The sequence below is a fragment of the Erpetoichthys calabaricus genome, chromosome 11, assembly GCF_900747795.2.
Source record: "Erpetoichthys calabaricus chromosome 11, fErpCal1.3, whole genome shotgun sequence".
Taxonomy (NCBI): Eukaryota; Metazoa; Chordata; class Cladistia; order Polypteriformes; family Polypteridae; genus Erpetoichthys; species Erpetoichthys calabaricus.
Window position 1 is genome coordinate 32,357,756 of NC_041404.2, and position 13,803 is coordinate 32,371,558.

The 13,803-nt window shown below is 41.7% G+C and overlaps 1 protein-coding gene across 2 annotated transcripts in view; it reads right to left on the bottom strand.

Annotated features, from left to right (window-relative positions):
- arhgef37 (Rho guanine nucleotide exchange factor (GEF) 37) overlaps nucleotides 1–12,668 on the bottom strand; it is a 61,691-nt gene extending 49,023 nt beyond the window's left edge. Inside the window, exons 1-3 of one of the 2 annotated variants that reach the window (XM_028812912.2) lie at nucleotides 12,471–12,668; nucleotides 10,692–10,808; nucleotides 2,175–2,267 (exon numbers count right to left, since the gene is read on the bottom strand). The gene's annotated coding sequence lies outside the window, so the exon portion shown is untranslated. Of the gene's footprint in view, nucleotides 1–2,174; nucleotides 2,268–10,691; nucleotides 10,809–11,858; nucleotides 12,177–12,470 lie in introns of those variants that run through there. The other variant, XM_028812911.2, reaches the window with a different exon arrangement.
- Between the last annotated feature and the right edge of the window lie 1,135 nt (nucleotides 12,669–13,803).

Consider the following 13,803-nt stretch of genomic DNA (forward strand, 5'->3'; position numbering starts at 1 on the left):
AGCAAATGTGTCGAGAGGATTGGGCTTGTAGACCCTCACACCAGAAGACTTAAAGAAGATCCATCTATCTATTCATCTGTTTTCTAACACTCTTATCCAAGTGATGATCAGGGTTGTCGGTGTCTATCCCTGTGAACCAGCCTAGCATGGGATGCCATTCTCACGGCCAAGCAGCCATACATAGGCCCACACTTATTCATACAGTGCTTATTAAGAATTCCTAATTTACCATCTTTGGGATGTGTGAGAAAAACAGACGTAACTGGAGAAAAATTCACTCAGACACAGGGTCATGTTTTAGCCAGGGTCTTAACCCTGGCTGTGATCTTTTTATTTTTATTTAAATATTGTGCATATTATGTTAATGATTAGCTTTTTGTCCTTTTGTACTGTATATAATGTTTTGAATATTGTTTTGTTCATTATTTAAGTATTATGATTTAGTGTAATTATGTTCCCTGTCCTCTTAAAATAGAATTGCAGGTGGTCACTATGATCCATCCATCCATTATCCAAACTACAGGGTCACGGGGGTCTGCTGGAGCCAATCCCAGCCAACACAGGGCGCAAGGCAGGAAACAAACCCCGGGCAGGGCACCAGCCCACTGCAGGGTGCACACACACACACCCACACACCAAGCACACACTAGGGACAATTTAGAATCGCCAATGCACCTAACCTGCATGTCTTGGGACTGTGGGAGGAAACCGGAGTACCCGGAGGAAACCCACGCAGACACAGGGAGAACATGCAAACTCCACGCAGGGAGGACCCGGGAGGTGAACCCGGGTCTCCTAACTGCAAGGCAGCAGCGCTACCCACTGCGCCACCGTGCCGCCCAGTCACTATAATGTAAAATAATAATAATAATGATGAATTACATTTACATAACACTTTTATCACTACTCAAAACACTTTACATGGACAGTGGGGAACCACTTCAACCACCACCAATTTGCAGCGCCCACATGGATGATGTGATGGCAGCCATTATTGCACCAGTACATTCACCACACATGAGCTATTAGGTGGTGAAGGGGTGCCAGAGATCGCCAATTAGAGACAGAGGATGATTAGGGGTCAGGATGGGCAATTTAGCCAGGACATTGGGTTAAATCTTACTCTTTTCAAAAGATGCCCAGGGATCTTTGATGGCTACAGAGAGTCAGGACCTCAGTTTAATGTCACATCTGATGGACAGCGCCATATTTACACCACAATGTCTCCATCACTACTCTGGGACATTGGGATCCACACAAAGACCACAGGGTAAGCGCCCCCTGCTGGCATCACCAACACCTCTTCCAGCAGCCACCCAAGCTTTTCCTAGTTGGTCTCCCATCCAAGTACTGGCCAGGCCTAAATATGCTTAGCTTCAGGTGGATGGCCTGTTCTGAAGCTCAGGTTGAGGCCCCATATTCGCCTGTTTATATTCTGAGCCATACGCTTGTAAAACATGAGGAATATTACAATGTGCAAGACCAGTGATATAAGCGACTTTGACCATGGTATGAGTGCTGGTGCCAGACATTGTGGTTCCAGCCACACAGAAATAGATGCCTTTCTGGGATTTTCATGCACTATGGCCTTAAGAATTTACAGAAAACAGTGAGATGAAAATATAAACTACTGTCTGTGTGGAGACCAGGCATTTGATCAGAGCCCATTATCACGAAGCAGGAAGGTAATGATGCTATCCACTGAGCCACAAAAAAATAAATAATTAAAAACACTAAATATTACTTGAGTGTCTGAGGCAAGGATCATACCACCATACTAGGCCAAAAATTAATGAGCAGGTATGAAGATTTTAAGATATCTACTGGAAAATGAGCAATTATTGTTGTAAATCTTTATTATGGAGTGTGTGAGTCTGCATTAAAAAAGGAAATTAGAATGAATTGTATCACTTGAAATCCAGTATTTGAAAATGTATGCATGGCACTGTAAATGAAAATATGATCCTTATCAGTCGCCTATAAATATTATTACTCTAGTTACTGTCTAATACATGCAGATGCTTTAAAATATATTTGCCTACAATCTAATTTTCCACATTATAGTAAATGTACTGTTGGATTTTTACTAAATATTCCATTTCTCCTTATATACAGTATGTACATTTCTACTCAGTACGTAAAGCATAACAGTGTCAGTAAATAGCAGCACCTACCTTTGACCGACAGAGAGCAATCCTCGCTTCATATGAATTCCTGGTTTTGTTAAACTCTGTTCAGCACAAGTTGAACTCTTATCAGCAACAAACCTGTAAAACCAAACAGAAATAACTTAAATAACAAGATTATAAAAATCCTAGAAGGATTTACACCACATGTCCCACAAACACTAAAAATGAAGATAGGATACCTTAAATCCTGCCAAATGCAGGGTACTTCCTTCTTCCTTCCCATTTTGTGTGACAGAAATCATGAGACGTAATAAAAATTGATGAACAGAGATGGTGTTCACCTTACACACAAATCTTGCTACACTTACAGCAGATGAATCAGACCCATTATTCTGGTACTGGCAGTCTGCTTTTACATCTTACAGCAGTGGTTCCCAACCGCACCCCTGGTGAATGTATGAGTTATGCTTGTACCCCCTTTAAAAATAATATCACATGAAGAAGTCAAATTTCTAATTTTTGAACCACAAATTATGAACAACATACACTACTGTGAGTGAGCAAATTGAACTCAGAATAATAAACTTTTAACTCAGTACATAAAACTTATACATAAATTGAGTAGGTTACCTTTATAAATCTCAATAATCTTGTAAATGTGTCCCCCGAGAAGCTTAGACACTAGATTAACGGTCTGGGGATGGAGGTGTCCTGCAAAACATCAAGCTCCATGAACAAATGGCACACAATCAACATTAGAGGGGTTTGGAAGCCCCCCGAAACAATGGGTGCTGGCACAGTGCTAAGCAATGAAACACAGTCAACGAGCTTTGTCCCCCAGTAACACCAGCACTGCAGTTCAAAAAGAGATGCACCACACGCTTAAAATTGCTGCACTACTGCCAGGACCACCAGCAGGGGAGATGGACTGAGTGTAATCAGCAGGTGTTGCATTCAATTCAGTCCCTCGTGTACCTCCCTTGCACCACAAAATCAGTGATGTTTCACAATCAGGGCTTGCACAGAAAATAAAACTAGACCTCGTCCTTCTCTACAGATCATTGTGAAGCCCAAATTCCATTCTCTTAAAAAAAGTTCATCTACTTTATGAAGGCTCCACCTGCAGCAAGCAGCCCATGAGAACGTGCATTTCAGCGTCTCACTCACGGGTGATAATTGTGCTCGTAATGCTTGATTCTTTTTGTATGGTAGAACAGAAGCACTAATTAATAAATGACCTACAATTGACAGCATATTGCAAAACACTGATTGCACCACCATAAAGTCGTACGACACACCTCACTCAATTCTGGCGAATCATGAAGCAGCCTTCCTCTTTGTCACACCCCCAAAAATGCCATCTTGCACCCCTTTGAAAAACTGAAATACCTGATGCAGTAACTGACCTCCAATACCCAGTCTTGCACACAAATTCATAATAACTGAAATGCACTTTCTCCTCTTATTTCAAGAAAATACAGTATATCTGGCAACTTCTTATAAATCACTCACCGAGTTACATTGAACGACTTAATTTCATTTTTTATTTTCTATTACTTAATTCTATCCACCATGCAACGTATACGTTTCACCACTTTACTCAAGCTGTGTCAAAGATATGTTATCTAAATAACAGCATGATAATGGCGAGCAATGAAGATCAATGATGTGTTGAATACTAACTGGGATTGAACAACACTTAAGACCCCTAAAAAGAACAGCATCATTCTAGGTCACTGGCGGTAACAGCCTATCCTTATAAGCACCCTGGAGTGCCAGTCTATCACAGGGCCAACTCAAACATCCACTCACATGAGCCCAAACTGGCATCACCAGTCATCCAAACACACACACACACACACACATTTTTGGGGATGTGGGGTGAAAAATGAGAATACAAAGAGCAAAACTAAGCTATTCCAAAATGTGAATGTCTTTGGACAGGTCTACTATCTAGAGTAAGACTTGACAAGACTGTGAACTGTAGGTCAGTTATCACAACAGGTGTTTCATTATTTCAATTATTTTGCATATAATATAAGATAGAAAAGCAGATTCCCAGTACCAGAGTGACGGCTTGGATTAATCTCCTGTAACTGTAGCAGGAAGCAAAAAATATCATAGCAATGCTTTTATCTACTTTGACTCAAAAAAAAAAAATGTTGTAATGTGCTTCATGATAAATGCGTGGAAATGTTAAAGATTGGCTTATACACAAAAAATCTTCTTGCTTTTAATCAGTTACTTCAAGGATTCCTGCATCCAATATTCATAACGCTTGACCAGTACAAGTCCATAATCCCTCAGTTCATTTGAAATTGTTGCAGGCCATGTTTAAAGACCGCATTCTCTTTGACTTGCACTTATTTTACCAGTCCAAAGTCTGGACACACCCAGAAATGTTCATATTTTTGATAGAAATTCTTAAATCAAAATTCTATTAAATTGGTTTAAAAATACCAAGCCATTCCTACGTGTTTCTAACAGTTATTACTGCTTGAAATAACTAAATTTTTATTTTTTATTCACGTGTGACTGCAAAGCCCCATTTTCAGCAGCCATTCCTTTAGTGTCCTAATAATAAACTCCCTTATCTTATTCATAGTCATTTTAAATGCTAATTGGTTATTAGAGAAACCTTTGCATTGGCACTACTGAAACTTGTTATTCTGTTCACAAGGGTTACAAAGTACTGGCATTCCTAAAGTTCATTTCTGGGTGCAAAAATGGCCAAAGTGAAACAGCTTTCTGAAGAAAGAAGTGTTATTCCATGTGACAGATTGCCAAGAAACTGAAGATTTCATTCAAAGGTGTTGTCACAAGAGGCTGGGGGTCAGACCCAGCTGGGACGCTTGGAAGGACCAGGAGGTGATCTATACATCCCCCCGGGCCACGAGGGGGCAACCACTCTGGATGTTGAGGGGACCATGGGGAAGGGGCAAGGAGGCTCAAACCCACTGGGGCCCGTGGCCACCGCCAGGGGCCGCCCCAAGTGTCATGGAGCCTGAGAGACCGACACTTCCGCCACACCTGGGAAGGTGGAGGAAGGACCTTCCAGGTATGCCCGGAGTGCTTCCTGGTGCAAGGGCAGCACTTCCGCCACACTAGGAAGTGCTGCCGGAAGAGTGTCATCAGGCACCTAGAGCACATTCGGGTGGAATTAGAAGGGGCCACCTCACTCCAAACAGGGAGCTAGAGTTGGGAGCGGGAGCAGGATGAAGCTCCCGTGAGGAGAGGAAAGGTGGCCCATGGATATTTGACAGGAAGGCCCATGTTAAGGGTGATTTGTGCTGGGAGCACTGTGTGCTGTGTGGGACTGTGCTTGAAAATAAACGTGTGTTTTGTGTAAAGTGCTGGTGTTAGTCCGATGGTGTTCGGACCCGGGCTCACAATGTCTAGTACTGTCTTAAGAAAACCAGGATTGAAAAAGAAGGGGAAGGCCCAGATGCACAACTGCGTAAAAGAATAAGGACATTAGAGTGCGTAGTGTGATTGAGAAACAAAGAACCTTACAGGTCCTCGGTTTGCTTCTTCATATTTGGAGTAAATACCACTTTAGTGTAATATAAAGCAAATATATTAATAAATAAACATCTGCCATAAGTATGGAATGCAACATATGAAGGAACAGATGCATTTCAGACTAAACAAACAGAAAGCAAGTAATGGGAAGAAATATGTCATATTGGTCCAGGAGTAATCTGAATTGTTATTAGATTTTACATTTGAGTAAGCTTTTCCAGTGTGGCATAGCAGACAGAATGATAGCTAATTAAGAGTAAATTTAAAACAAATAATTGACATTAGAGAGAAAGGCTTGTAAATACATGGAGCCACTCAGCTAGAAGGGTTCTTGCAAATAGAACCCCTGGGAATAAATACCATTAAAATCAGATCTAGCCAAGTGGACTTCTTTATGAAGAAGAGGAAACAACTTATCAAATTATATATATATATATATATATATTTTTATCTTTAAGCAAAGCACATATTTACTTTTATAAAGCTGCAGATGGTAGTTTGGTGCAGCGTTTCGGTTGTTCCTGTTATATAAAGGACAATGGACACCTTGATTTAAAGCAAGCATTCACTCAAATGAGAAGTTATGTTCAAATGATTTGAATTAGACATGTCGGCTTAACACAAAATATCAAACACACTGAATCCAGTTCTGGGATGTGGGGGCCCAGAGCCTATCACAGGCAAATCAAGAACGAAGCCTGGATGGGGCACCGTTTTGGCAAGTGGCAATCATACATACACCCGCACTCCTATGCTGACAATTTGTATTCACCAATCAATCTGACAATGTATGTCTTTTTTCATGTTGGAAGAGAACTCACTTAGACATCGGGAGAAAGTGTACAACTCCACATAGACACTGACCACAGACCAGGAGACGGAATCTGTGAGGGAACAGTGCTAAGTCACCATGCCACCCATAGATACAGATATGTCAAATACAGTGCCAGGGCTAGGTCACTTTGTGCCCTGGGCCAAACTTATTAGTGTGCCAACCATTTGTTTGGTAGCTAACCCTCAGTGGCTGGATGCCCCCACCTTATGATCTGTGCCCTAAGTGAATGCCTAATTTGTCTTAATAGTGGTGCATGGCCTTGGTCAGATAATAAAAAAGAAAACTCGAACCCCAAGCAGTGACAGTCTCAGGATCACAGAAGCAAACCATGGCTCAGATTGAACCCGACTACATCTTAGCTCCTTCACATTCCCTACACCTCCAGATATTCCAAATCAAAATCAAAAGTGCACCACTAATGGTGTTACAGCAACATCCATTTATTTCCTGAATGTGCTCACACTGGTACTGGCTTGTGGACAGTGGGTGCTCCTGAGGATAATACTTCTCTTATTGGTCACGGCGCAGACAAGAGGGCTGCTTCTGAGGGGCCTCTGTAATCCAGACATTGCAGGTTTGCAGCTGACCACCGGGAGTTACCCACACAGACAGATCATGGCACGATTCCATGACAAAACAAACAAGACGAGACTCCTCATGCAGCAAAGAGTGCAAGGAAGGAACTAATCCTGGCTGGCATGCTAGTAAATCACAAAACACACTTGCACACACACACAGCCACATTTACTGAATCAGGGTTCATTTAAAGTCAACAATTAGCATGAAATGGGTCTTTTGAATCAGGGAGGACACTAAACTATAAAGATTTACATTTATTTAGCCGACGCTTTTATCCAAAGCGACTTACAACATTTCAGATACAACTGGTTACATTTCTTTTTTGTTTTTCCCAATTGGAGCACAGGTGGGTGAAGTGACTAGCTCAGGGTCACACAGTGTCTGTGGCGGGATTCAAACCCACAACCTCAGGGTTTGAGGTCTAAAGCCTTAACCACCGCACCGCTGCCAGCCTAAAGATTAAAAAACAAAAACACACACACAGGAAAAATGGGAAACCTCCACACAGACGGTCACTGAGCCATGATTTGAACCCAAGAGACAGCAGCACTAAACATTTCACCACCTGCTGTCATGTTACACCATCTTAAGACTTTTTTTTTTTAATTTAAAAACACCTAATCAAGAAGAAACAATAAAAATAAATGCTTTATCATCTTTATCTAATATACTGAACTTGACACAGTTTTCACCATAAACTTCTTTACAAGCCCCGTTTCTTCTTCTTGGTTACTAAGGAGATATGCTGGGATTCTCACTGAACACGTGTTTCCATTGCAGGGTCATTGACGTATGTTTGTTCTCGTTTCAGCTTCGCCACTAGCCACCCCCTGCATACTGTGCAGTACAATTAAGTAATCGTGCAAACAGACAAAACCTTGATATCATTTCACTGGTGTGGACACTACAAACACTGGTTATTATAGCTGGGCATTTAAAAAAAGAAAATCTGAGTGTGAGAAATGTGTCAGATGTGTTCTATGTGTTGAATCAAGGTGACAACTTTATCTTATACCAGGTAAGGAGAGTGCAGTGGGACAGTAAAAAGGGTGACTGCCTTTTAACTGCTGGGACCAGCTGACTGCTAAGTGTCAGTAGAAAGTTTCTGCAGTCTCCCATTGCCCATGTGGAATGTCTCTGGGTACTTTGGCTTCTTCTCAGATATCACAGAGATGAAGGTTTCATTTCGATGTCTGTGCCCATGAGTACAGCCTGGCACTTCTTCCATGGCTGGATCCTGCCTTGTGCATAATGCTGCAGGGATAGACTACATCGCCCCAAAATCCTCTTGCACATGGATTTTGATCAAGCCTATTCAATGAGTCCTGAAAGGATTAGCTGAACCTGCGAACAATGAGAATAAAGTAGGCCTCCGCTCAGAAAAAGACAATCAGTCTCTCACAATCTACCATGAGACAATCAAACAGCAGGTATTTAAATCAAAGACGAAGGCCTACTCAGTCACAGGCAGAATATACAAACTCCATCCAAAAATCGGCCTACTCTAGAGATGAAACAGGGTATGGCTATCGTGACCTACATTTCAAATGTTAAAAACCGTGTTTTGCATCACAAGGCAATTCAAAGCCAGAGGTAAGGGATGTTTCCTTAAACATACAGCAGATTCCTTTAACTGTAAAACATAAATCAAACATTAAACAAATCACAGTTTACTTCTCAGTCTTCCTGGGGTGAAGAAGAACCACCCAGTTGTAAATACCAAACATGGAGAAACACAAAACAGAGATGCGAGAAATGACAAGCAGAGCTGTACAATTCCATCGGAGTCACTACCTGACTTGTCAGACTGATGACATTCATAAGGGGAGAAGTTAAAGATGTTGTTTGCCTGCCTGTGGAAAAGTCATCTCTGGAAGCATCGGGTAGAGGGGTCCTTTCATCAGATTGGCCAGCCCAGCATTGACTAAGCTGTAGAATGGCCAATGGGGTAGGCAGCTTGTTGGTGGTGGTCTGCAGGACTCTGACTGTGTCTGATTGCTTTTCTACAATCAGCTGATTGGCTGACATTGTTGTTTTTTATTTGTGTTAATTAGTTTCTACTTTGTTTTTTATGTATTTGAACAAATCTGTACCCTCAAATGTGATTGTTCTGAATTTACTGAGCGGTTTAATCTATGCCTACATTTTGCCATGAGAGTTCTCAGAGCAGTCTGCGCCTGCACTTGGTGAGGAGTGCCATGCATGAATTGTATTTTATTCCATTGTATTGTATTGTATTTCTGAGGTGGCCATGATAGACTAGCCATCCAACTCTGTGAAGAGGATTACTTGTGTTCTGTTTTCTGTGTTGTTTACCCCATTTTTTGGCACCCATTACCTCTACCTAGAAAAAGATCTCTCTCTGAGTTGCCTTCTCCAAGAATTCTTCAATTTCTCTTTCCCTTTTTTTAGGGGGGGGGGTAGTTTTTTTATTGTCTACTTAGGGAGTCAAGACTGGGGGGCTGTCAAAAAACAGGTTGTGGTAAAGCCCACCGAGTCACTTCTTGTGTGATTTCGGGCTATACATGAAATAAGCTGTTGTTGTTGAGGGACACAGTGCAAATTTGACCCAATTCGACCTGCTCTGAGGCCTTCAGAATTGTATCTAAACCAGTGTGTTGCAGGCTGTGCGGTGAGGGTCATGGCTCACACAGTGGAGGGTAGGGTTGAATGATCTCCCACTTAGAACATTTGCATTTTCCAGGTTGCTTTAAGACATATCGATTAGCTCAGTTTCTTTATGATATATGAAATTATTGGGAAGAAAATTGTTGTACGAGAAGTGTTTTGGTGCACCCTTGGATACACAGTAAGCAACATACCACATCATACTATTTTACAGAGCAAAAAGCATTTAGGAATCCAAATCATGCATATGTACCATATATATATTATATATATATATATATATATAATATATATATTATATATATATATATATATATATATATATATATATATATATATATATATATATATATATATATATATGCTTACCTGGGCATATTTGGAGATATAAATGCAGACTTTTATATTTACTTATATATTTATAAGACTGACAATCCATATTGTTCCCATCTAAATCTGTACATGCCATGTCTCTTTTAAAAATTTATTTTAACTGCTTTTGAAAAAATATTACAATAAATGAATCAGATCAATCAGACACCTTCCACTTACGTCTCACCTAATGAAACGCCATGACTCGATGGTGGCTGACAAGATGACACAGAATCTCGCAGTTTCACCAAGCAGTAACGGTCATAATATGTGCCAACGCTGCCAACGTGCCTTGATCTACTTATGCCTGATCAAGGAGTGTGAGCAGTTCTACAATTACATGATTTTGTTTCAGTCTCTCAGGGTCCTCTAAATAATCTTATTTCAGGTGCTGGGAGCCTTCTGAGAAGACACAATCAAAATCCAAACCCTAACAGTAACTTCTGCAATTTGAGTGGATATTGCCATGTTTTTGACACTCATCTATAATGCAAGACCTGAGCTGGCATAACTCAGGCCATACAGTAGATGTTTGTGGTGCAAAACAGCCCTTGCATTGACATGCTAGAAATCCATGCCATTTTGAAACTCAAGAACACGTTTGAAAAAAGAGAAACTGGTATTACCTGCAAAGCGCATTCCCAGCTTGCTTTCCACAGAGCACACATTTTGGAGTTGTAATGCATACTTTCTTTTGCAAAAATGCAACATCCCTCAAGGAGATATACAGCTTAGGAAATATTCTGCAGTAAAAGAGAAATAAATATAGAGTCTTCATTAAACAGCTTTACACACATATTCTCCACATGGTTACTCCAACTCAGGGTGGCAGGCGGGGGACTGGAGTCTATTACAGTAACACGAAGTACATGGCAAGAAACGGCCCTGGTGCCACTGCAGAGGCCCACACACCCACATTCACTCACATTGTGGGCCAGTTAAGAGTCTCCAGTTATCCCAACATGAACATCTTTAGTAATGTGGAAGGAAAACCTGAACAACTGTGGAAAAAAATAAACACATGAACATGGGGAGAACATGCAGCCCCCCACACTGATAACAAATGGGCATGGGATTCAAACCTGGGATACTAGATCTGTGAGGCAGCAGCACTGATGAAAATACCACCATGCCACCCTGATGTCAAAAACGTACAAGAGTGCCAAAGCAATGGCAGACTGGGCGTCTAAGTAACAGCCAGAAGCATCCCCCTTCAAGTGTATCACCTTTAAAGTCATGGCAACTTCTTTGTGTTAAGCACTCATTTTTCTGCTCAAACACACCTATGGTAAGAACAAAGTATTAAATAAATAATCCTTATAACAAATATCCATTCTCAAATATAACTTTCCCAAACCTGCGTTTCAGTTATAACTACCAAGAATCCAATAAGCAATGGAATTGTTCCACTAGTCCTGTTCTCTTTCTGACGTGGCACCTGTTAAGATTTTTAATTCTTGAAGGATTTAGTAAACACCAACATCACACTGTGTGCCTGAGCCTAAGTTCACAGCTGACTTTATGACCAACAAACTTCCACATCAGCCCAGCGCCCTTTATTTCTGAATATACGAAAGATCAAGTAGGACCACAAAGCAGAAATCCTATTATAATAATTCAGCTTTAACTGGCGCGTTCTTTAAAGTGTCGATGTATTCGGGGTGCCTTAAACTTGCCAATCTACTGTCCTCAACAAGTACAACCTTTGGATTTTTAAGAGCTGCGTTGTATCTACAAAGTCGAGAGAAGCAAGCAGATGCATTCTAAAGGTACCACCGAGGTCGTATACTCACGGGATGCACCTACTCCGATTGTAGCCGTAATCCGCACGTTCTTAACGGTTACTTAATATCTTTCTTAGACTGATGACAAATGTGTCGCTGCCTCGGGAGATCGCGTGCTTCTGTATTTATCTGCCTGTCACAGTTTTTGCAAAAGCGGGGCTTGCGGGTTTGCTGGTGACGTATCGGCGTTGTTTTCTTTGCGGTTGGCCACGGACGCCACGCTCGGCAACGATCTTCTGGTCTGTAAACAGCTCGGGGGCGTCACTGTCTACTCTAAAGGATTATGAAAACCGCAGACACCTTTTGCTCATCTCCATTTTCAGCCGCTCGATTACCCTAAATATAGCAGCAAATCTGAAACGCCAAGTCGTTTGTCAGTTAATCATTGCAGCCGAGCTTCAAGAAAACCGCTGCCCTGCCTACTCGGGGCTGTAAATGGGTGTGTTGCTGGGTATTAAACACGTGAAAATGTCATTCTGTCGTCATTCATAACGCGCTTGTATTTAACCTCGTTGATTACCTACATTTCAGGGTTGTCGATGGAGACTGGCAGCGACGTCGGTAACAGCCACATACAGAACTACTACAGGGTACAAACGGCTGTATGGTATGGCAGCTTACCTCGACAGGGGCTGTCCGTCTTCGGTATACGTCTACGTCTCCCTGCACGGTTTCGCCGATTCTTTCACGCAGCAAAGCAAAGTTCAGGAGGCCTTCCTTCCATTGGTTGTCGCCTGCGACATTATGTGGCGAATTCAATACGTGTCCTCCATATAGACCGAAAGAAATAAAACGAAGGAGACCGCCCAGTCTTTCGTATCCTATAAGCTTACCTGTCGCGTGCGCGATCCCGCTGTCCGTGCGCGTGCCTTTCTGCTGATGCACTTGTTGCGCCAGTTTGAGACGGGATTGGCCGCATTTTCTGCATACCTTGCAGCCCACTCAAGAAAAAAAGAAGTAAATAATATGCGCCATTCATCTTTTATGAATGCAGTAATCTACTGAAATAATATGTCAGTACACATGAGTCTTAACCGCTCTTGGTTATCTTTTAAATCATTATATTTCTTTATTTTTAATTCACTCAAACCTCGGTAGAGATTTAAAAGAGTCACTTATGAAACAAATAAAGTGTGCTGCTTCATCATTACAGGACCCCCTGTTGGATTCACGATGTCTGTGTGGAGCTTCTCTGTGTGTCCTGCTTTTTCCATGTACTCATGCTGCAGAACTGCATTGGGTTAGTTTACTGGCAAGTGTTTGGGTGGGATTTTAGGTTTCAACCCCCTCTGTATATTTTATGACAGTCCCAACTTGGACATGGTACTGATTCATGTACATTAAACCCTGGCTACATCTCCATTTATGGTTCTGCTATGAGTGGGTGCTGGTGTGTGTTCGTGTACTCTCATATTGCACGTCATATTGAGTCACAGAACTCCACAGACGAGCCACGGAATATCAGTGAAGATGAGGATACCTGGAGAGGCCACCTATATAAGCAGCCCTTTGAACAGCGTGAGTGGAGGTGCAGACATGGCACTGTAAGTAAGCTTTCTATTCCGAGTTGCTCTTCTGCTGAGGCCCATTGGCCTGTGAGCAAGTCCATCCGTTAGCCTTAGATGTGGACCCTGGCCTTGGGAATTGGCCAGAAGTCCACATGACCGTCATCACCAAGTTCTTCTACGTGAACCCTGAGGACTGACTGAGGTCATTTATGTTAGGTAGAATGCCTAGAGGTGGCTGGGTGGTCTCGTGGCCTCGGAACCCCTGCAGATTTAATTTTTTTTCCAGACGTCTGGAGTTTTTTTTTGTTTTTTTCTGTCCTCCCTGGCCATTGGACCTTACTTTTTTATTTTATGTTAATTAACATTGCCTAATTTTGTTTTCTTATAGATTTTGTCTTTTTTCTTTCTTCATCCTGTAAAGCACTTTGAGCTACATCATTTGTATG